The following is a 23,894-nucleotide window of genomic DNA, read 5'->3' on the forward strand; positions in this document are numbered from 1 at the left end:
TAACTCTCTTAAGAGAAGAAGTCTAAAGAAAGTCAATGAGAGCTGTTAAAGAAGTCTACCTTGTTCAGAATATTATTGCATACCTTTACAGTAGTGAAACCTGATCTTAGGATGTTCCGTATTGCTGAAAATAACAGAGAAGTGTGTTCAAAGATGTGCAAGCTAGTTTTCTGAGACATCTTTATATGTAGGAACAAACACTGCCATTGTCTTAACTTTCCTTAGAAAAGCTTACCAATACAAGGTGATAGTTAAATTTAATTTAATTATTTAAAAATCTATTGTTTTGCTCATTTAAATTTTGAATTGTTCGGATTTAATTTAAAAGGGTGTTTGCACTTAGATTAAATTGTAATTGTATGTCTCTGTAATAGTATGGTGCTACTGCATTGTAATATACAGTATAATGCATGAACATACTGTAGGACACATTCTCCAATTTAAGAGGGACAGTCAGGTAGTATGGATTAAATTTAATTAATTTTGAAATAACATAATAATAAACATTTAAGGTGATATAAACTGTTTGCATATGAAAGCTAAAATATAAGAGAGGCCATCTTGGAGTTTGGGTTGGAAATGTTTTTATTGACTTAAATATGTTGATATGTGTTCTGTTAAAAAAAGAAGGTCACTTGTGCATGCGTATGTGCATATAACGAATGTAATTATCTCTGTTGAAAATGTTAACAAATGTTTATTGTCTGTGTATGTGAAGGAATATGTGTATAATGAATATTGTGTTGTATGCTTTTTGACATCTCGACACATATATTGAGTGAATTGATGATCATCCCTGCCCAGAACCATAAATGCATACTAATTTGTTCATTTTGTGTTTTCCCCCTAATTACCTGACCTGCGTTAATATTTAACAACCACAAAAAATGAATCTCAGATTAAATTTTTTTTTTCCTCTCAAGGCTCTTTTTATTAATGATACTAAATTCATATCCCGTCCTGCTCGTTGCTCATTTATAAAAGGAATAACCCTGGAGAAAATTGCTACCAGTGTGAATCAGAATCTAATAAAACGAACAGAAGACTCAAGAGCTCTTTTCATTTCCTCCAAGACTTTAGATAATTTTGCTGATGCTCTTTTTTCTGAATTATTCATTTCAGATGGCTAACCTTGCTTAAGAATGAATGAAAACAGTCCTATCATATACAGTAGTTATTCCTGCAAGTTCTTTCTTTTTTGCATTTCACTGTAAAAGATAAATCTTCTATTCACTTTTCTCTCCGAGCTGTAGGATACTATTACAGACACACTCACGCCTCGTGTTCCCTTCAATATTAATATTCCTCAAAGGTTTTAATACATAACTACAGTATGTGTCAGATGCCAGCAACTACAAAAGAAATGAAAAATGTAGAAGCTGCATAATTTGAGGTACCTTTTAGGTCTCTGACGAGAAAGTCTTTGGCTAGTATTTTTCAAAACAAAGTTTATTCATAAGCTTAGTAATGTTGATGTTGGGAATACTTTGAAATGTATTTGACATGACTCTCATCTTTGAAGTAGCAAATAGTCTTTGTCAAATAATGTTTTTCTTGGACTAAAATATTTACCTTGTGGAAACGAAGAGTGAAATTGGTATACAGTATCTGTGATTTTTATGTCATTTTTGTTAATTAAACTGCTGGACCACAGTCTGTCAACAAAAGTCTCAGAAGGGAAGTTCAGTTTTCACAGCAAGAGAATGAATGAGTGAGTTCTTTTCATTGCATTTAAAACCTCTTCTTTCCCTGCAAGACAGTGGCAGTGAGACTGGCATTTATATAAAGGACTGGGAATAATAAACACTTTCCCACAAATACATTTACCAATAATAACTAGTTTAATAAGGAAAAAATATTTCATTGCCATTTTCTTTCAGATGTTGGACTTCTTTGTTACAGTATGTGCTGTGTGAGTTTAAAATATCAACAAATGTGATCCAAACTTCCTACACTGTAATGAGATAAGTGCCTGGAGTGAATTAGTGCCATTCAAGAGAACTCTCTCTGTTTATTACTGAGAGTAATTAATTGCTCTACAAAAATGAGATCCCCATTGATTTTATTAGAATGATTTAAAAATAAAATGACGTTAAAAGACAACCCTCATCTTAATAAAACACAGGGATTATAAATCTGTATACTAGTATTAAACCAATATCTCATCTGCCTTTAAAATCAGGCTAGCCTGCACTCTGATGACAGATCCTTAATAGTCTGTTTTCAAATATATATCCTGTCATTTCCAAAGGTCTAGCATGTCAGTAAAGTGGCAAAAACTCTTTGTATTCAAACACTTGTCAAGGTTATACCTTTGTCATATTATTCAGTCTTGTGGAAAAAAACTCTGAGATTGAGTAACTCAGTGGGCAGCATACAAATGGCTGTGTGTGCACTGCAGAGTTTTGTTCAATTAAAAGAACCCATTGAAAACATGCTACAGTGCTTTGGCAGTGTAGAGCCGTGCAAAGTGAATTGATACTTTTTAAAAACAACCCCTTGAATGCTGCCAAGCAGAGAGATGTATCCACTTTCAAGAAAATTGGAAATCCAGTCTACATCAAATTAGATTTATAACAAATTACATTCTAGAATACTTGTCTGGAAGGTTAGATAAATGCCTCTGAACAAACAAAATAGTGCAAAGTAGAGTAAGTTTTAATGCATGTACAGTATGGCTGAGAGAACTTTTCAAAGAAAAATTTTGACTTCGTAACCATTAGGGCTGTGATATTAGGTTCCAATGCATGGATTTACAACTTACATTTACTTATGCAGAATTGTACAGAATAATTAACAAAATAATAATCACTTTTTTTTACGAAGATGGCATACAGCTTAACTCTTAGTGTTAGAGTTTACAGTATACAGAATCACAAACAGGTCTTCTGTGTTGAGTCTATTTTAATGATTTATTATTATACCATGCTTGTGATCTGAGGACAGTTGTCAGTTTCTAGCTGGTGCCTAGCTAGTTGATCAATTTAAAGCAAAAGCCAAAAGTCATTGATTGCAATGGGTGAATGTATTTCCCCCAATTTCACAAAAAACAAATTTCATTCATGATTTTCCTTTCTTGTGCTTTTATATTTTCCATGAATAAGAATAATAATATGTGATGTTTTATCTGGTAAAGACCAGACTAAATCACAGGCAGTGGACTTCAATACATGCATAATACAAAATAACACCCCTGCATAAAATTAAGGAAAGAACAGAACATGGCAAGGTTAATAACTCTGTTTTAATCTGTATAATCAGAAACACGTTCCTGCTAACCTGTTCAACTCTCTCAGTAGCTCAAAGAAAGTTTTTTTCATATTGATTTTTATCTCCCACCAGTAACCCTGAAGCTGAACAGGCTGTACAGAAGCTGTTGCTAGGCAATCATATAGTCCATTACTCCTGAAACATATTCTTAAGTACTGTATCAGCTACCTGGAGTTATGATATTTTTTCTATACCTAAGAAAATCCATAGCTTATCTGAAATGTCCTTCAAAATACAAGCCAATTATGTAACCAGTATTTCAGTAGTTTGGCCCAAACCATTATTAAGATGGAACAGAGGCATGACTTGAATTTATTGTCTTAAATTGCCTGGTGCAGGGAACAACAACTTGATTGTAAGGACGAGGCTGTCAGAACTCCCCCTAGCTTTACAAGGGATGAGCCAGGAAGCTGCTATGAGGGCGATGATGGGTGCAGGGAGTGGGAGCTATTTATGTACAGGAGAGTGGAAGTGGGTGAGATCAGGGCTTGACCTCCCGAACCTTCATTTAAACCTCCATATTTGCAACGTTGTGGTAAAGTGACTATGTGCTTTGTGAAAGGGAGTTCATGTTTGTTTTTTTTCCAAGTTCTTTAATGTAGTAACAGATTTTCAAATAACAATAATTCTTTTAAAAGAGTGTGCGGTGTCTTTAAATTTCCAGAAAGCAATCAAAAAGGTTCCAGATTAAAGGTTACATCCCAGTGTTATCCAAATATTTTGATATTTTGGAATATGTCCTAAGTTTTTATGGCTGCATTAGAAGTTGAAGGGATTCTGTAACAATAAAGTTATTACTCATTTCTATTATATCTGACTTAATTTTACCTCTGTGTTTCATTCATTGGCACCAGTGAACTTTTCATTGAACCTAAAGTAAATGAACAGCACATACTGTAAATCACTTGATAAAAGATACATAAAGAACTTTGAAACTAAAATACTAAGAGGACAAAACAGAAAAGAACAGGCTTCTTTATTCTGTTTGTTGGCTGGAATTAGATGTAAATCGTCTGTGTATATATATCAACATCTCAACAGACCAAATTCAAATTAAATATTGAGTTACTCATGACTACAAAAGCTTTATAAAACTTTTTCAGAAAATATACCATAGAAAGAACTGTGATGTACAGTTTTTTAAAGTAAAGCCAGCCTCTGAAAAGAACCATTCATGCTAAATTGTTTGAAAAAAGGCAAATTAAAAAAGTTACTGTAGCTGCGGGACAATTTTGCATATTTCCTAAAATTAAAGTTGTGGACTGGCCAACATTGTTATTTAAAGACTGAGGACAAAGAGTGAAAAAAATGTTATTCCAGTGAAGATATTAAATATAAAAAAATGTACGTGCAAAACAAAATGATTAATTTTGTTTAATAATAATAATAATAATAATTTAATCTTTGCACAACATAATTTCAATTCAGTGCATGTAGATAAGTTATTAACACTGGGGCACTTATATCCAAAAATGCTATCTTGTCATTGTGCAGACTTGTACTGCTTCTGTAGGACTGGAGCAGCTGTGAGTATGGTTTTGGAGCTTGTTTTCAATTTGAAGCCAGCAGAGAATTGATCTGCAAATTTGCAGATCCTTCTTGACAGAACAAACAGAGCTTTATTCACCCTGTTGCAATCAATTTGTTAAGATAGATGGTGTCAATGCAGATGCAAGACTGATCTAATTTGACATGCCCATGGGTTATATACTGGACACTTTTTTCTACTCCTGCTTTATGGAGGATATTTGTGAAACACATCTTTCTGCATTTTTCAATGTTAAACATACTGTATTTGAAATATAATTACCAATGGGTTAAAATTAAGAATCTTAAGGCGATGAATGGGAAGCATACAGCACAAGGTATTTAATTATAATTTATTAATAAGGCTATAATTACCACATTATATGCTCCCCTTAACACGTATTATGAGAGAATTTCAGAGTATCATTCCTACCTGTTTGTGCATCATTAATTGATAAACAGTAGGAGTTTTTGAAAGCAATAAGGGAGAAACAATTTGAAAACCAATTTTAAATTTTAATAGAGTTCTGCTTACTTTATTTCTTGGAAGTGATACACATGAAGGGGATTATTAGTGGGACTACATCCTAAATTCAGAAAACATTAGAAATCAAGCAGTTGAGACAATTAAGGATTCAATACGTTTAATTGATTAGCAACCCTGCTGGAATGAAAATCAGGAGGCAAAGAGCTGCTACACTATTAGGACTGGGAAACAGGGACTTCAGACTAGTCAACCTGTGACCCCTCCATTCTTCTCCATTCCAGTACTTTGTTGTGACTAGTTGCTGTATTGCTTTATTGATCTTTCTACTAATCAATTAAATAATTAAGGAGCTGATCGTAGCAATTCTGTATAGGGGAGTGGATTGAAGGAGGCACAAGATAAACAGCCCAGCTTTAGTTTTTCGAAACGTTTGCATTTGAGATCCTCAACTCAACACTGCGGCAGGACGCAGGGTAGTTATCTGTGTTAGTGCAAACTCGCTAAATTTTTCAAAATCACTCCCTTGGTGTAAGCTACTCCCCCCAGTACTTAGGCAATGCATTTCAACACTAATTAGTAAAAACAAGCCCATTGCCAGCAGACATATCACCCTGCAACTGGCAACTGGCAACCCACTGAAGCTAAGCAGGTGTGAGCCTGGTCAGTACCTGGATGGGAGACCTCCTGGGAAAAACTAAGGTTGCTGCTGGAAGAGGTGTTAGTGAGGCCAGCAGGGGGCACTCACCCTCTGGTCTGTGTGGGTCCTAATATCATAAAAACGGCACTGTCCTTCAGATGAGACATAAAACCGAGGTCCTGACTTTCTGTCATTAAAAATCCCAGGGTGTTTCTTGAAATGATTAGCGGTGTTACCCTGGTGTCCTGATCAAATTTCCCCCTGGCCTTTACCAGTCATGGCCTCCTCTATCTCATCTATAAATTGGCTTCATCACTCTGTTCTCCTTCCCACTTATAGCTGGTGTGTGGGGAGAGTATTGGGGTACTACGGCTGCTGTTGCATCATCCAGGCGGGGGCTGCACAGTGTGGTGGACAGCACCACCATGCCACCCAGTGATGATATTAACTATACACATATTAATACTGTGTATACTATTAATATACAGTTTGTTACATGAAGGGCTTTTGACCCTACGAAAAGTGTTTTGTCAAAGTAAATGAAGGTTGCAGAATTGTGAAATAGGTTAAATTTATTTATTCAGAATATAATAAAACAAGAATGGATATAACCTACTACAGTAACTTCACAAAATTATGGATTTTTAAATAGGAAGTAAATGTATTGCTTATCTGCTCTGTGCTGTATGTTTACTCAGTTAAATACCTTGGATTATTTTAAAACTGCTGGTGATTGTGTTGCAGTGTATTTAGATAACTATAGCACATTCATTGTTTACAACTCGATGGCTTAGTTACAGAAACAGTCTGTCAGATTGTTTTAAATATGGTGTATTCTGGATGTCCTTTTTGGAATATACTGCCTAATCAGCTACTTCTTAATGGAACTGTGGAAGTCATGTTGATTTATGATTGCATTTATTTTATGAACATGCATAAAACATCTAATTCTTCCCATATGTTTTACTGTTTCTCAGTGTGTTCCTTGTCATTTTGTACTGTTACACGGGTATTTTATGCCTTAATTGGGACTTAGAGTAAGGAACAAAAAGGAAAAATGGAACACTTTAAATTAAATATAAAAATAATTTAATCTTGTAAAAATAATTGCAAACGGTCTCAGTAGCACAAATTAATGTATAAAATAAATTAATGAATGTGTAATTGTTCCCTTAGGATCTAATTTACTGGTTTTCACCATTACCAAGACCATTGTTTCTTCTGATTTTTACTCCAGCCAGGTTCTTAATAGATATCAATTTAATTTTGTGGTGTGATTTAAAATTTACTTTAAGTTCTTACATTAGAATTGAAATTGGTAATAATAAAATATGTTTGGCATATTGTTGTATTCTCTGTTTTTTGTTTCAGGAAACTTCTCATTCAGGTGTGTTTCTTGACAAACATCACTGTGGGAATACCTAATACACTGTCATTGCCACCTTTGTGACCATTATTAATTGGTTACATACTGTACTGACATCTATTTAATCAGAAATAAGGGTAATCAAGTTTAGGAGGGAGAGAGTCATTTTAATTAATACAAAATAGGGTAATTTCATTGTGATCAATGAAACGTGATGTAGAGGTCATTTAGAATTAAAATCTAAATATTATTTGACCCTCAAGGACCAGTATTTTGTGCTTGATTCATCAATAGCTGACAGGTGTCACCAATCTTTGAAAAAATAAGAGACCAGATAACAGGATAACAGATAACAGGATGGAGACTATCCAGAAAAGGATTGGAGACCACTGCACTGATCTAATTTATGCACAAGTACAATTTTTCTCTTTGTGACCAAAGTCTCTAGAGAGTTGCTTTTTGTCCTGCAGTAATTGCAGCAGTTGTAAATTCTGACTGTATTCCACCACTTGCCTGCCTCTCTGCTATTAATAAGCCTGAGCTGGCTTCCAGAAGAGACTGGGACCACCCTTCATTTTGGCCTCACTCAGATGTCTACAGTGATTTCTATTTATTTTCTTACTTAAAGTCTTGGAACCCACAGAATAAATTGTACCTTCCTGAATGTCCCCACAGAACTTACAGTACATACTGTAGCTACTTACATAACAGCTTCATCTATCACAGAATTCTAATGAAAAAGGGATAATGTTGTCACATAGCTCTGTGTACAAATGCAAATATTTAATAAAATACACAAAGTGTACCCGGCATTGTGTTAAACATTTTTAAGTCATCAAATAAATAATACAGTTGGTAATAACTTATCCTGATAGTCTTTTCTGAATTTTCAGTGCATTTCATCTACACAACATATAACTACAGTTAACTAAATTTTCATCACTTTATATTGTGTGTATAGTTCTTTTTCACTGTAGTGTAATGGTTATCAACAATGCTGGGGTTGCTTTTCCATATCCTTTTCTTACTTTTTAGCATAAAATTCTAAATAGGCATGCAGCCCCTTGGTCTTTTGCTGACTCTATAAACTGTTGAAGAGAGGTGGAGGTTTGTGGCTAGCTGCTGAGGGAGATAAAAACAAAATTTGTTTTTGTTCCCTCCAACTCATTGTCTGCTGATTAGACATATCTGTCATGCATTTGTGTTGGATTACAGATGTGTATGTAAAGACTTAGTGAAGGCAAAAACAATTACTTTGATATTAGCATCTAACAACTGTAGAATTTTTGCCAACAACAACAACAACAAAAAATCCAAACATTTTCTATGCTTTTCCGTGTATTCTGGTTTAATAAGGCTCAGTGTGTATGAAAAGAATATGATTTCTCTCAACAACATCGGTTAATCATTTTACAGTTGCTTTTTCAAAAGTATTGAGAAATACTGTGATGGAGTCTGCTAGCACAATCTGTATGTTACTCTGTACCCATATAGTGGTAGGAGCTGTGAACTCCTTCTGAATTCACATGCTAAACCCTAACCTTCATGTTTGCCTTAGCACAGATGCTTCTCCCTCCCTGTCCTGAACTCCAATCTTCTGTACTAAAATCCCTGATGGGGAATGTTTATACTAAACTCGTGATAAGAAAGGAATGTTTTAAGTGCTTTCTGAGTCCTGGAGTTTCTTGAGAAAGCTACCTCAAAGACAGGAGGAGAGGGTGTAGAGAATAATATATATAAGCTGTGCAGAGCCACATCTCCTTTGAGCTACAATAACTACTATGGTCCTTATTGTGGTTCCTTGTATGCATACAATAAAGTTTGGCTTGACGAACAGAAACATCAGGCTTGAATCTCTTGGTTTATACAACTGTAACTATTTGGCATAAGAACATGAAAAATTCAGCTACTGTAGGTTTTTTTCAACATACTGTATAAACATAACAAGAGATGGTGAGTGAGAGAAAGTCAATAGGTACATCATACCTGTACAATAACTTACTGATTCAAGTGCAGACTGAGCAGTGTTGGTAAGGATCTTATACTGTATATTCATATACTGTACATCTGTATATACATATACATTCAGCACTTGTTTAAGTGGTGATAAGCACCAGTCTAAAATCTCTATATCTTTGTCCTGAGATTAAGAGGCAAAACTCTGTAGTCCTGAGGGAAAATAAAGCCGTGCTTTTCATTCACATGATCAAGTTACCTGTGACCCCATTGACTGATGTTCTATGGCAACTATATGCGTTTCCTATATTGTCTGATGCCAATATCTTTGTACTTACCTTCCAGCATTGCAAAGTCATTTTTTCAATGTTATGAAGCATGAGTAATAAAGATGAATTATTTCTCACTTGAATGTCCAGTCACTTGATTCTGCCAAACTGTATATAGCCCCAGAGTTAAGAAATTGTATCATAGCAAATAAAATCTAGTCTTTGATTCTATATCTACAGGTTATTATCGGATGATATACAGTAATATACAGCAGGAATAACTGTCATATAGATACAGTATATTATTCACTGCTCAGACAGCTGCAAATATCTCTATAGAGTAAAATATTTGAAAATAACATCTGTATAGCAGTTACACTTGTTTTCAATAAAGATAATATTTTTAGCTTTTTATTTTATGCTTGGTTAGTGAAGATATGCTGATGCTGAAGAAGAAATAATTTGAAAATGAAACGTCAGAAAATATTATGAAATGTTTGTTGCTCTCTTCACCTTTCATGGTACTTGAACTTGTGAACTTTTCCATGTGTCCAGAATTTGTGGGACCTTAAATCATTGATTTAATCAATCTTAAAAGCTTTGAAATGGGAAGATCACAGTCTGTACATGGCTGTAAACTCCAGAGACACAGACAAAGAGAATGAGTGTCTTAGTCTTGGTGTTGGAATGTTACTGATATACTGTAAAATCAGTAGTTTTGAAAAGAAAAGTGCAGAAATGTTTTCTCTACTGTCTTACTCGCTGTTAAGGGGTTTGCAAAAGACATTGGGATACCTGACATTTATTGAATGCTGGAACTTATCCAATTTTTTTAAAGTCACAGCAGAGAGAATGGTTTAATTGACATTTAGGAAAGATTAGCAGGCGAGCTCAGGACATTTTTTTTATTATTTTTTGTGAGCTTATTTAAGTAGTACAACTACCATACAAAGGTTTTCATTAAAAATCTGGTTACAAATGTAGAGGAATTGCCTCCAGGGGAAAGAAAATAAATAAATAATGCTAAAAACAATAATCTAGTGTCTATTCTTAGCTTCGGCAATCAAACTGCAATTACTGTATGCAGCTGTTTACATTCTCACTCCAGAACTTCTCCATGCTATAAATTAGGTTCTCTGAATAGCTTTTCAAATATTGGCAAAATTCATTTTTCTCAGAGGAACTGTCATGGAAACAAATTCCTGAATAATTTCATGCATATGTCACAGATTTCTGAATAATATTTACCTGGAGGTGCCTGTATGAATAGCAGCAGCTCTCTAAGATCTCAGAAATGTTCATTTATGCATACTACCATCAATCCTGTTCCACTTGTGATGCTATTATATTTAGCACAAATGTTTTTACAGGGATTTTACTTGTCTCATTCGCCAGAGCTTTTGTAAGAGCTGAAACTTTATTAATTGTAAACAAAAAGGTATAATTAAAACGTTTTAATATACAACAAAGGATGAAAAACATGTTTTAAGGTCCTAATGTGCAGTTTCATGACTAAGTTGCAATTTACAATATATAGTTTTTGCCAGTAACCTAAACACAACATGTAATAAAACTGAGATTCAAATCACTGACGCATTGCTTGTGAAATATTTTCCCTGTTTTGTATTGGAAACCCCTTTGTCTGTCTTATTTTGATCAATTAAAAATGATATTGTTTTATGGGAAGAAAATGGAATGGTTTGAAATTACACAACTGCAATCTTTTTTTCTTTCCAAAAGGAAATTAGATTATTTGATTTGAATCATCTTCTGTTCTGCTTTCACACATGTTCATTAGAATTGCAATTCTTTTAATCAATTTAAACCATGTTCTTTAATAAAAAGGGAAGATGCACCCAGCTCTCATGGTTTTATGTTATCTAGACTCAGGATCTCATTTTAGGAACACATCATTGCTTTCTATTTTACCAATAAAGTTTAACCATCAAATTAAAAATTCGAATTCTTTTATGACTTTGTGGTTCATTAGTTTGAATACTTCAGAGAAATTATGGTTAACGACGGTTTCTTCTCTTGTTGCTCACTGACACTAAATTGCAGCAAACATGCAGTTGCACACAGATCAACACCCACCAGATTGTCTGGTTGAATTCCCAGGCTAATTTTATAGTTTGAAGTTGTATTTAATTTATAACTGATGCGACACTGGGGTTCATGTTGTGGATTCCATTACCTTCACCCCCTGGCCATCTCCATTTCTCTTGATGTGCAATGTAGAGAGGTCAGGGGCCCTGGACTGGAGGGTCTTGGGTAAAAATCCCGAGTGGAATACTGTTGTTGTACATTTTCAGTCTTATTTTCTTTCTACTGTATGTCAATGTTGAGATGAATCAAGGGTGCAAGTTGTCTATTCCCTTGGGTCACTAAGTTCTTAGAGGTGTGGCCCTCATAACCCTTAGAGCTGCTCTTATGATTGTTTTTGAATGAATCCATCATTCCTTCATGTGCTTCAGGATTGGAACGGAGGAAGCGTGCACGATGATGGGACAGGGATGAACTTAAAGATTTGCAGAATTCTGATTATTCAAAAGCACTGTTTGTGTCAGCAAAGTACAGTATGCTGAGAGGTACGCCCTATAGCACGATAACACTTCAAAATGTACTATACTGTTAGCGTTTGCAAAGAAGTGTTCATCATGATAAACTAATTAAATGTACAAGCAGTGTAGTTATGGGCAACTACAATGAATTATGAAATGCATTCAGCTGTGTAATGTACTGTAATTATTTAACAAATGCCTTAAAGGCATTTGCAGTATACCCCATTCCCCATAAGTGTTATGTTTGCTTATATTGATTCATGCAAAATATAACAGTTTGAATTACTGGATAATATTATCTCTGTATTAATTTGCCCAGTTATTGTGTTCATTGACGAAAGTTACAATAAAAAAGCAACACAACTTGTACTTTTGACCTATTGCATTTTTTTTATGCCTTCCCTACATCAGTTTCCTTGGAAAAAGTTTGAAAAGGCCCTGTGTCTGCACTTGAAATGAGAGCATTTAGATTGATACCAGTATGCCTTTATTTTAGAACAAGTACTTTGCAAGAGTTTTATCCAAGGTGTTTCCTAATACTATTCCAGAAACTGAACAGGAAAGTTTGGATAAAATATCTTTTTGATGTTTGCTGAGTTCCATTAATTTTCACACCATATGAGTTGAGGCCTGTATACGTAATCCATTGGTATTTGTGTGCTAGATTGATTTGTTTTTGTATCAAATGTTTGTATAACATATTGAATATTTGTAATGATGAGATGGGTTTTGCATGGATTCTGTTTGGAAGGCAGGAATGGTCTATTGATTTATGTCCTAACGAGTTTTGTTTAACACGTGCCATATAATGAATGCAGTTGATCTTTCTCCATATGCTGTAAAACTGTCTTATGTGGAGAAATTTGATTGTTTAACTAGGCTCTAAAGGAAACACAATACAGAGATATTGAGGACAAGTGCAAAGCATGTTACGATTTCAATTTTATGTTCAATAAAAATGTTATCGTCACTTCAGACTTGAAAAGTTAATTTGTAGTCACAATAGAATTTTTATTGGGTTATTATATTTCAACATAAAATGGCAGGTTGGACAAAACACACAGCAGTAAATGTTTTATTTTTCTTAAGAGGTTTGTCATGAGATAACGTTAAAAAAATACTTTGATTGGAAATGTTTTAAAAGCGCATTTGCATCTGTATGTTTCCTTTCGTATCATTTAATGGCTTTATGAAAGGTTCTATAAAAAAGTATGATGTAAGCTACATTAATTTATGTGAGTTATTCTTCAATAATCTAAAAACAGGCATTTTAGATAAAAGACTGTCACCTTTAATGGGGGCAGCAGTTTCAGGTGTAGGGTGTACTATAAATTAAGTTCCAAAACATTGGTGCAGTAAATAGCCAGGTAATGATTTGCAGAGAGAGGAAAACCTTGAGAGTTCTGGACTACTGCTAGTACACCTATTGTTTTGAGGTAAATAAGGCCCATGAAACCAAAAACCTTTTTGTTTCTCTGACAACTCAGACAAGCCTCTGGCTACAAACTTGGATGCTTTTCCTCTAAATGAGCAGTTTAATATTTTAACAAATACATTTATTTTTTGTCTACTGTGTATGTTTGTATAAATGGAAGGGATATACAGTATACAGTAGCCTCTTCATACTCTTATTCATACTCTTGATGAACTATAAAAGATCAGATGTACAGTACATTAAATACATTTGATATATATATATAAATCGAAAAATTAAAGACTAGATTTTCAGTATTGCATGCGTGGATAGAATATCTGACAAGAGTTACTGTACACTAAGACTATTTTTCAACCCATAGTGTTCAGTGTTACTCTCTTCCTTAATGCAGAACCTCTCCCACAGCTTCATGTTGTGCAGTTCATGTTTGTGATCTGCTTTCTTCAGCTCCTAACATTCATTTTCCATGGGAATCTGTGATAACCAATGATCAACACTGAGCTGTATGCTCCCATTAACCCACTAACTATCCTAACAAGTAATATCTTGGTAATTTAATCTAATTAATATTTTATATTGTTTAGGTCCATTAACAACCATGTTTTGATTGTTATGACACAAGACACCAGTTTTTAGCTAAATTATCCTGGTAAACTTTGTAATTAATCTGTTCCCCATTTCTAATTACGGTCCCAAGACCAGGGGACGGGAACCAGCCCTAAAACAGATCCATTTCTCTTCTTCTTAGAAGGGATGAGTTTCACCTTACTATACTAATCGTGTTCCTGGTGAAACTGGACCTGTGTAGAAATATCACAGCTCTTGCTCACTCACTTGCTTCACATGCCTCCACTCCACCCCATTTTCACCCTTGCAGCAGCTCCCTGGCTCATTCTTCTTTGAAAGAGAGGGGGAGTTGATAACCCTTTCCTTATGGACAGATTGGTATTCTTCTCAGCCAGGCAAGTTACTCCCTAATAAACCTCACTGTTCGAATCATGTCTCTTGTCTGCCTCAATTAGGTTTTGTCATGAACAACTGTAGACCCATTTTTTTCTGTGTCAAATCAACTTTTAGTTGCAGGTCATCGAGAGATTGACTAAAACCGATTGCTGCTGCACATTCTGTGTACATGTGTATAAGATACGTGTGTATATGTTAGAATGTATACATTCTATACCCGTGTTTAAAATGCACTTGCCTCCACTGAGTTTTTTGCATTAAAGGTGCCTTTGGTGTTGCAAATAAATGTTGCAGACTACTGCCAGCCAGAACAGTTGCTGCAGATTGTTGTGGAATTGCTTGGAAGGGCTGGAAATGCCAGCTGCGTGTCTGAGTTGAGCAGGTGGGCTTTGTGGCTGGAGTAGTGCCACCTCTCTAACTCTTTTGTTTGGGTGTTCGGGGTAGCGAGGTAAATTCACACATTCTTCTGAGCCTGTTGGCTTTGGAAGCTCAAACTCAAACTCGACTCAGAAGCCAGGCTGGATCTGTTTTGTGTGAGCACTCACCTCAAAGGCTGAATCCCCAAAGCAGCAGATGGGCAGATACTGACGGCTTATCTTTCTGTGTCATCTTGAGTTAAAACTCACCAGTCAGTGTAAAGAAGAAAACATTACAGTTGCAATTGTAAGTTCAAGCAGTAAAATCAATCATGTGTTTCTCTTCACCTGTTTTTAACATGGAGGAAGTATGCAGTTATCAACATACTGCAACTAGGGTTATTCCAGCTGTCGCTTTTGGACACAGATACTGAATGTCTTTCGATAAATGCAGTAAAAGCAGTTCTCTGTGGATGAGAAACATACAAGCGGCTTCTCTCTTCAAGCCTGTTTTAAAACGATTGCTCACTTTTCAGCTATGAACTGTGGTGAAATATCCCAGGGGTTTAAATAAAGGTGGGAGTAGCAGCGATTATGGTGTTGAACATTGTGCCTGTATCAATTCTTGGGCTTCAGAATGTCTCTTCACTGCCCCGCAGCCCGAAAATGTTGCTGTCAATGAAGCATCATGTTTCACAGAAGATGTGTGTTGATAACCTTGTACAGTAGTTTAATGACTAGGACTAGACTGCTCTCTTGATCCTTTTGTATTTATGTGGAAAGCTAGCAACGTTGAATGCTACACATTCAACTCTTTTTATCAGCAAGAGTCTTTTTGTTTCTAATATAAAGTGTAGGGTTTTCTGGGTTTTTTTGCAAGCTGTTCATGCGCAGTTCCCACTGTGTAGCTATATACAGTAGGGGTATGCTATAAACCATGTATTAGTACTTTATTTCTGAAGCGCAGCCTCTTGAGTGCAACTAAATGACTAAGACAAGCTTAATACAGGCCTCATTAGTAAAAACGTATTACATGTATTAATATGTAATAAGTACCATAAGTACAAATAAGGACCAGGTTTTTTACAGGGGTGGTCCGTCAATTCTTAAGTACTAATATGTCATTCATGAGCATAGATGGGGAAGGTTAGTTTTAAAAGTAATCCATTACAGTTACAGTTAAGATGTTACAGTACGTTATATACTGTATATGCTGGTTACTGATTGTTGTGAGGAGAGTTTACATCAAGAGAGATTGAGAAATGTGTGTGAGAAACATACAAACACACATTTTCTGATCTCTCGGTGCATGCTTGATGTTTGTTCTCCTCACAACTATTGATAACCTGCTGCAATACTAATCATAATGTACATACAACTGCATGGACCATATATATAAATTTCCATTCATCCTTTAAAGATCAGTGTGACTGATGGCTTTTAAAATAATTTTCAAATTACAGGTGTACAGGCTTACAGGTGACTCCTAAAATACATTTTTAACTACCACAGTATGATTTTGTTTTTTTAGCCCTTTTATTTGGCAGTTTAAATTTAGCCATTTTTTGAATATTTGCCGGTTTAAATTTTGTTGATTATACAGTATATATAGGGTTACATGTGGTTAAATGATAAGCAAAGCTTTTTATTGCTTGCTCATTTAGTACTGTAATTATGACAATTGTATTGGCCTTAACTGTGGGTGGTTGTCTGTGGGCCTGGTAAGAGTTATGAAGATGGAGTTAAATGAGGATGTCTCTGCCAATCCTTTTCCACTGGGGATCAGTTTTGACAAGACTGCCTTTCACTCCTGATATTTTCTCATCCAGGGAATGCCATCGGCACTGTAGCCTATTCCTCGCTCTAGGATCTGACAAATTATTTTGTTTTGGATTGAACCCTAGAGGCTGGTGTCATAACGTGCAACAGCTCTAGGCTCACCATAAACTCAGCAAGTGTTTAAAATGCTTTTAATAGCTTCAGCTTTGCTTAGTTTTTGGAGATGCACAAGATTAAAGTAAAGGAAAAGTGAAGATTTATACAAGAACCATAATCCAGGCAGTAACTCAGCACACTACATCTGTAGCTTGGCCTTGATCCAGTTTAATTTGCCTGATATGGAATATGCACCTGGGTGACTCTCTGCGTAATGTGTGAAATGTATCTCTTACAGTGGCAAGCTGGGAACAGCAGTGTACCAGCTGCTAGGGTTGCCTGTGCTTTACTGCTCTGGGGGTTCAAGGTCAAAGTGTCAGAAGCCCTTCACAGGGGTACAGAACCCTGGGCAACGTCATAAATTTTGCCACAAACAACTAATAATCAATAACCTAAGCTTGGTGGTGCAAAAACCAAAATTAGTATAGATTTTCTGTCCTTAGCGTGCCTAAATTATGCAGACATTTCCTGGGCTTTTAAATCTGTCAACCTGGTTCCACTTGTAAAGATTTTGTAATAAAGTTAATGCAAATAATGAAAATGGCACAGCCAGCAGGAACTTTCATTTGTCAGTGGGTTTATGCTGTTTGCTCTGACAGTTGGGTTATGCTAAGACTTCCATTCTTGAATACAAAGCATTTGGGAAAAGAAAAGAGCTTCTGCTATTGATGAACTACATATTCTTTCCCTTGTTTGTAAATAATTACATCAAACATGCAAATACTGTTTTACTGTCTACTGTCCATTAATAATTTAAATGCATGCAAAAAACAAGTGCATAATATGTGTACTGTAATTTGTGTATGCTACCATTTTCAAGGCTATGATGCATTTTTCCAAAAATACAAGCTGTGCAGAATTTATCCAGCAAATTATGTGCCAATTCAAGATGAAGAAGGAATTGTAGTTTTTTTTAGATAATGTGTTTTAAAGAAAAACATTTGCTGATACTTCAGTATGCCTTATGTTTTCGAAGGTGACGCTTTGTATAGGCAAGAAGGTTCTGACATATTTTAGAAAGGTCTGTGTATTATTTTTAAAATTACTTTTTTTGTTGTTTTTAAAACCACATGTTGCATTCCTTAAAAATGAACATCTCACTGCCTTGTACTGTAGTTCATGTATTTTTTGAAGTATTTTTATGTGTCATACAGTATGTTCATGCTGCCTTTATATTTTAAGAACTTTGTCAGTAACTTCTTTAAAGTATTTTTTTTTGCTTTAAGAGTCATCTTGTCATTATCAGAGATTCCCCCAAAAACAAATTTGTGCTCCTCCCGCTATTAAAAAAACACCCATTGCTGTTCAGACACTTTTGCACTTTTGGATTATTGTTGAACTTCCAAGTTTTCTTCCGAATCAGGCAGCCCATCATTTAAAAAGGCTCTGTTGTATGCCAGGAGCTGTTCTTGGCTTCACCAGGACCTCTGTCCTCTCCAGAAGCAGGAGGATGCCTTGGAATCGGATTGCGCCCTGCTGGACAGACGGTTTGGTCTCTGCAGCCTGAGCTACAGCAGATTCGTGAGGGAGAGCGGCTCATATTCCAGATTCTCTCTCCTGCAGCTTTGGAGCAGCTCCATTTGGGGGGATATTCTTTTGGACACTAAATTTATAGTGCACATTTATAATCGGTAATGCACTGGGGAAATGTTTGTGTTCTTTGTTCTCTCCTAATTGTGCTTGTTCTGGTCAAATACAACTGTGCTGTATAGTTGCATGTAAAGAAAAAACAAGGTAGAGGGAATGGGGCACTGTATATACTGTATATACAGTAGTAGTCTATTTTACAGATATATGATTTTGGAAAAAGGACTGATCAGGCATCTGTATCGACCAACTCTAAGAATGCACCATGTTTTTGAGGGTGATAACCATGTGCAGTGTGTCAGAATGTATTTGTGTGGATTTAGCAAATTTGATTTGATTTAATAATCTGTTAATCATTTTTACTGGGGATAGTCTCAGAACATGTACATATTAGTTTTTAAAACCATACTATATTTTGTGCCCCTTTAATGGCAATGAAGGTGGTGAATAATTAAATGAGTGTTTAAATTCTTGAATAATGTGCCATTGTGCCTTAAAACTATGTCTTCAGTCTGTTTCTGGTCTTTTGAGAACAGAGTATATACAACAACTAAAATTCTGAAAATGTCTGGGCTGTAATTATACTGTGCATTTGGCAATATAGTGTATTTCTAATAGAGAGTATCTGACAGAAATAGATTTTTCTTACTGGCACCTCAGCTTCACAAGAAGATTTATATTCACAAGATGAAATGTATTTACATTATGCACAAGATTATAGTTTTTTTCTTCCAAAGGAACAGCAATATTGAATTTGATTTCCCATTGCTCTGCAATGTGTGCAGTTCTCATAGAGCTTTCAGGTTCTACATCTCAGGAAATCTGAGACTTAATATCTGGCTAACTGTAGAGAATCACTCTGACAGGATGGCATTTTACCACCTGTTCCCTTGTTAGTTAGACAAATATCATAAAGCCTTACCAACAGCATACTCCTTTTATTTTGGCTTCTCCCAGTTCTGTACAAATGGGTGATGTGCTTAAAATCTCGGTTTGATTCCCTTCATCAAACACAAACAAAGCTTTGCATGACTTAGATGCAATCTGGTCTTTGTTTAGAAGATACATCCCATGGGGTAGCAATTTGGGACTGTCTAGACAAGTTCCAAGTAAATAATAAAGCCTAGTTTTAAGAGCTATGCTCAAAATAGAAATAAATTAATCTTCAAAATATTCTAATCAGAATAAGTCTTTAAAAAATGTTCCCTAGTGCTTAACATGTTTATAACTTACATGTTAGGTCAAACAGCATTTTAGTTACATTATCTTTATCTGGAATGAAAAAAAATGTATGTACAATGTACACTGACACCCTTGCTTCAGTATTTTGTAGGCTGGGGTTTTCTGCCTTTCCCTCACAATTTTCTCCCTGAAATTTAAACTGTAGGCACAGTTCTTATTTGACTAATTAGTTCCATTCAGACAAAGTTCCTGTTTTCCTTGTGAAACCTGCATGAACAAAGCTATTTCAACATCAATATTCTTGATCCCTTGAGGGATATGATGCAAAACACAATGATAGGGTGAGCTTCAGGCTCATTTCTTGCTCAGTTGACAAGTTTCTTTAAAACTGTAATAAAGTAAGTGATTTTTGATCTTCTGTACCCACAGGCAATGGGCGGTCACTCACCTAGAGATTTCCTGTCTTGCCAAACGGAGCCTTTATTATGGGGTGCATAATCATGAACAAGTGTCTTGTGGCTAACCTTGCTTTCGTTGTGACTGAAAGGAAAGTTAATAGACTCAGCAAGCATTGACAAGGCCATCAGTAACTGTAAATTGAAATGATTGTCTCACTGACCACAGAGAGTCTCCATTACCAAACTCACAGACTGTTTGAACTGGTTCAAGTAGGGAGCTGCGTCAGCATGCATAGGCTGCAAAGGAACAAGTAAAGGTTTATTCCATACTGAAAAGAGAAGAAATGGGGTTTCAGGAAGAGGTAAAAAAAGAAATGTATTTTGGGCTAAAGCACTTGAAGACAGATTTATTCCATGCAGGAAGGATATTTTAATGTTACAGAAGTATGTACGTGACATTGATTTGCAATAAAGCAGTGAGTTCATCAAAGCTATCATGTGGAGCAGCTGGTCCCACTTCTTAATCTGTCACAGTGAAGTCTGATGTGAAGGTTACTGATTCTAAGTCTGGGTTATGTATGTGATTAGTGAGAAAAACTTAAAGTAGCAGTTTCTGAAACAAATGATTTCAAGTTTGTATCACAAAATGAAACAGTCCTACTAAACCCAGAAGTAATTAAAACCTTTATCAACAGTTATTCTTCAATCTAATCTGAATAGGTAAACTCATTACATTGTGGGTGATGGTGTTAAAAGATCAAAAGGGAACAATAAAATCTTGATTAATTTTAATTTCGAAGCAGAATACTTGCCATTTCAGAGGAAATCCCTTCTGATGGTGGTGCAAGTCACCAATCAAATCAGGCAACTGCTGGAATCTTTAAATGACTTGTCTGCTTTCCCTGCCATTCATGTTCATGATTTTCATTTAGAACCAGGAGGCAATATTATCATTCTTTTTTTTCTTCACTTAAAACACCAGCATCAAACTTTCAAAGAGGACAGCACTACCTTGTTGCATTAACCCAAGAGACAAAATATGTAATACGGTATAATATTGTTTGATATTTTTATATTGATTAATACTGTTTATTTATTAAAAAAAACTTTACTCAATAAACACTGTGTAACATATTGTTTAAGTTTAATATGATGGGCAAAAAAGAGGTCTCTTTTACTAAAGACATAATATTCTGTGACTCACCATACTCATACAGAATAAAGTTGCTCTATATGTACAGTTCAGCTAACAGGCTCAAGGGAATATCACACAGACAAACAAAACTACATTTTAGTTCACTAGAGTTTATTTTTATTTTTATTATCCTTGCTTGGTAACATTAATGTGCCTTGCTATAAAAGTGTACAGTATTATGATCATAGCTTACAATGAAGTGAAAATCACATTGTCTCAATTTGTATTTACTATCATGCCTCTCTTATTCTGCAGCTAAAATCTATGTATTGAAACCCCCTGGAGATTTAACCCATTGCTAAATTTGTATTTATTTCTACATCCCTATAAACCTTTTACTTTTCTTCTCAGTAATGCTTTGGGGTTGCCCTCTCCCCTCTAATTTGAGGTGTACAGTAACTCAAAAGGCTGATGCCCTTCAGAACCCACCCAGAGTGAACCTTTAGTAAGGAACCAATTACTGAATTTAACTGCAGTGGAACTAGATGTAAAATGCCCAAATCCTGCCTTGACTAGTGGAGTCTGACCTCTGACCTTTGTGTCAGCTTACCCTTGAGGACACTCCAGCCCCTCCCCCTTCCTCACCTCCTACAGTAGGAGAGGCAGCTTTGTGTGGGATGCAGCACAGCAGATAAAAGCTTCTTCTCTTGTGCTTTCCACTCCTTTGAGGAGTTCTTGTCTACTTAAGGGGATTGCAGTGTCAGTGAAAAACAGTTAAGTAATTCAGCACCTCCAGTTATGAGACTTAAAGTCATTTCAGGTTCTTACTTTATTCTCCGGAGCTTCCAGAGAGCTTTTTCGCCTCTCTCAGCCTGTGTACTTTGTAGTAAATTGGGACCTGGTCTGTAAAGCTTCATGCTAGATAGGCGTACAATTAATCCAATTCCACTTTGTTAGCTCTGCCAGTTTGGAGCGGTGCAAATCCTGTCACAAACTCACAGAATTGATAAGAAAGCTTCAGGCAGCAGGCCAGGCTTGTCCTTGTTTTACCTGGACCTCCTGATCTAATTTCCACAGAAGTCTGCTTCTCCGCTAGCAGAATGCTAATGCCTGCAGTTTGCTGATTATCGTAGGTGTTGCTTTCTCTGCCCTCAGAAACAGAGGCAATATGCTTCTGTTTGGTGTTCTTGTTTGTTTCTCTCCTTTCATAATCTTCTGAAAAGGCGACTTGCTCATACATTTGTTATGAAAGCAAGCAGGATTCAACTCAGTTAAAAAGATGTATGCATGTGTTCTTGTTTTTAGCCTCTAAAAAAACACAAGAAAAATACCACAATGTACTATATTATAACTACTATAATTGTATATATTTAATATATACAATTATATAGGAAATACTATAATTATCATTGTATGTCTTATGTTATATAATAGCTTTACTAGTATTTTCAAACACAAATATTGATTTTATATATAATGTATTACCAACATTATTGATTTGTAATTAGTCTGAAATGTACAAGGAAGCTAGTCTCTTCATTAAAGTGTTTTGTGTCAACTCCCAAACAGCACTTGTAATATGATTCCTGACCTCATTTGTGAATCTGAAAGGTATCTTCAGCTTTTAAGCTCTATGGAACTGAGCTAGAAAAGGTAAGGTTGAGATTCTCACAGCTGCAGTGAGCAGGCTGCCTTCATTAATTCTCTGGCTCTGGACAGTTTGAGACATCACATCTGCAATCCATTTTTTTAAACAAGTTTTATCGTTTCTTGCACAGGCTATTATAATGATACTAAAACACCTGAAAGAGGAGGTTCAGCTGCTGTTGCCTGGGATATCTTTTTTCCTCACCTCAATGTAAATGATCCATGGGCAGTGTGGAATTTTTATGTCAAATTACTGTATGTCATGCCACTTGGGATACATGTGTCTCAGTTTATCTGGAATGAGATCAACTTCCTGTAGCAATGACAAATGGCATACACAGCTCTACATATGAAGCAGCTCTTTACTGTGATATAATCATCAAAGAAACCAAATTGCTGGTGGTTCTTACCATACATCTTACTGATGCATAAACACACTTCATGTCCCACAAGGGGTTCTCTAGTTTAATTCCACTTTTAATTAAATTGCACTTTTAAATTACATATGCATTCACTATAAGTAATTCAGACAGAAAGCCTATGCATAAAAATAAGTGGGGGGAAATAAGGGAATATGCTCAAATTTGCTAATCCATCCATCATTGAAATTATTTACCGTAAATTACCTTGCTAGTGAATATGCTGGTCAAAGAAACTGTGATATGGATGTAATGTCAGAGGCAGTTGTATGACTGAAAGCCTTATTATAGTCCATTTCTTTGTTTACCTCATTGCCTCATTGTTCTCTGAATGCAAAAGGTAAACCTATACATAAATCTGATATCAAACTGGATGTCACATACTGTATCCACTGCTGCTCTTCAAGGTTCCAAGCTGTGACCTCTTGAGAAAACTCCTAAGGCACCACAGACAAGTTTTAATATGTTTTTACTTTCAGTAACATTAACCACCCAACCTGCTTTTTAAGGAAAAATATGCCAATGATAGATCACTAGAGTGCTTCCCTACAGTTATACTGGCACCTGAGGTGCACTGCAGGCTATACAGTACATTCAAGTAGATGAAGATTAGATCCAGTCATAAACCCAAACAGCCCTTTTGGTTTGAGTAAACTCAGTTTTGGGGGGGAAAATGTAATCATTTTACTAACTGTATATTTTCCTCCTATTTTGTTCTTGCTGCACAGGTTGTTTGTGTTTTTAGCAAATTCTGACTTTGAATT

The 23,894-nt window shown here is 35.6% G+C and overlaps 1 protein-coding gene across 1 annotated transcript in view; it reads left to right on the top strand.

Moving 5' to 3' along the window:
- LOC148836945 (uncharacterized) overlaps positions 1 to 23,894 on the top strand; it is a 150,624-nt gene that overhangs the window by 48,964 nt on the left and 77,766 nt on the right. The gene's annotated exons all lie outside the window — the stretch shown is intronic.

Source organism: Atractosteus spatula, chromosome 4 (genome assembly GCF_055471065.1).
Source record: "Atractosteus spatula isolate fAtrSpa1 chromosome 4, fAtrSpa1.hap1, whole genome shotgun sequence".
NCBI lineage: Eukaryota > Metazoa > Chordata > Actinopteri > Semionotiformes > Lepisosteidae > Atractosteus > Atractosteus spatula.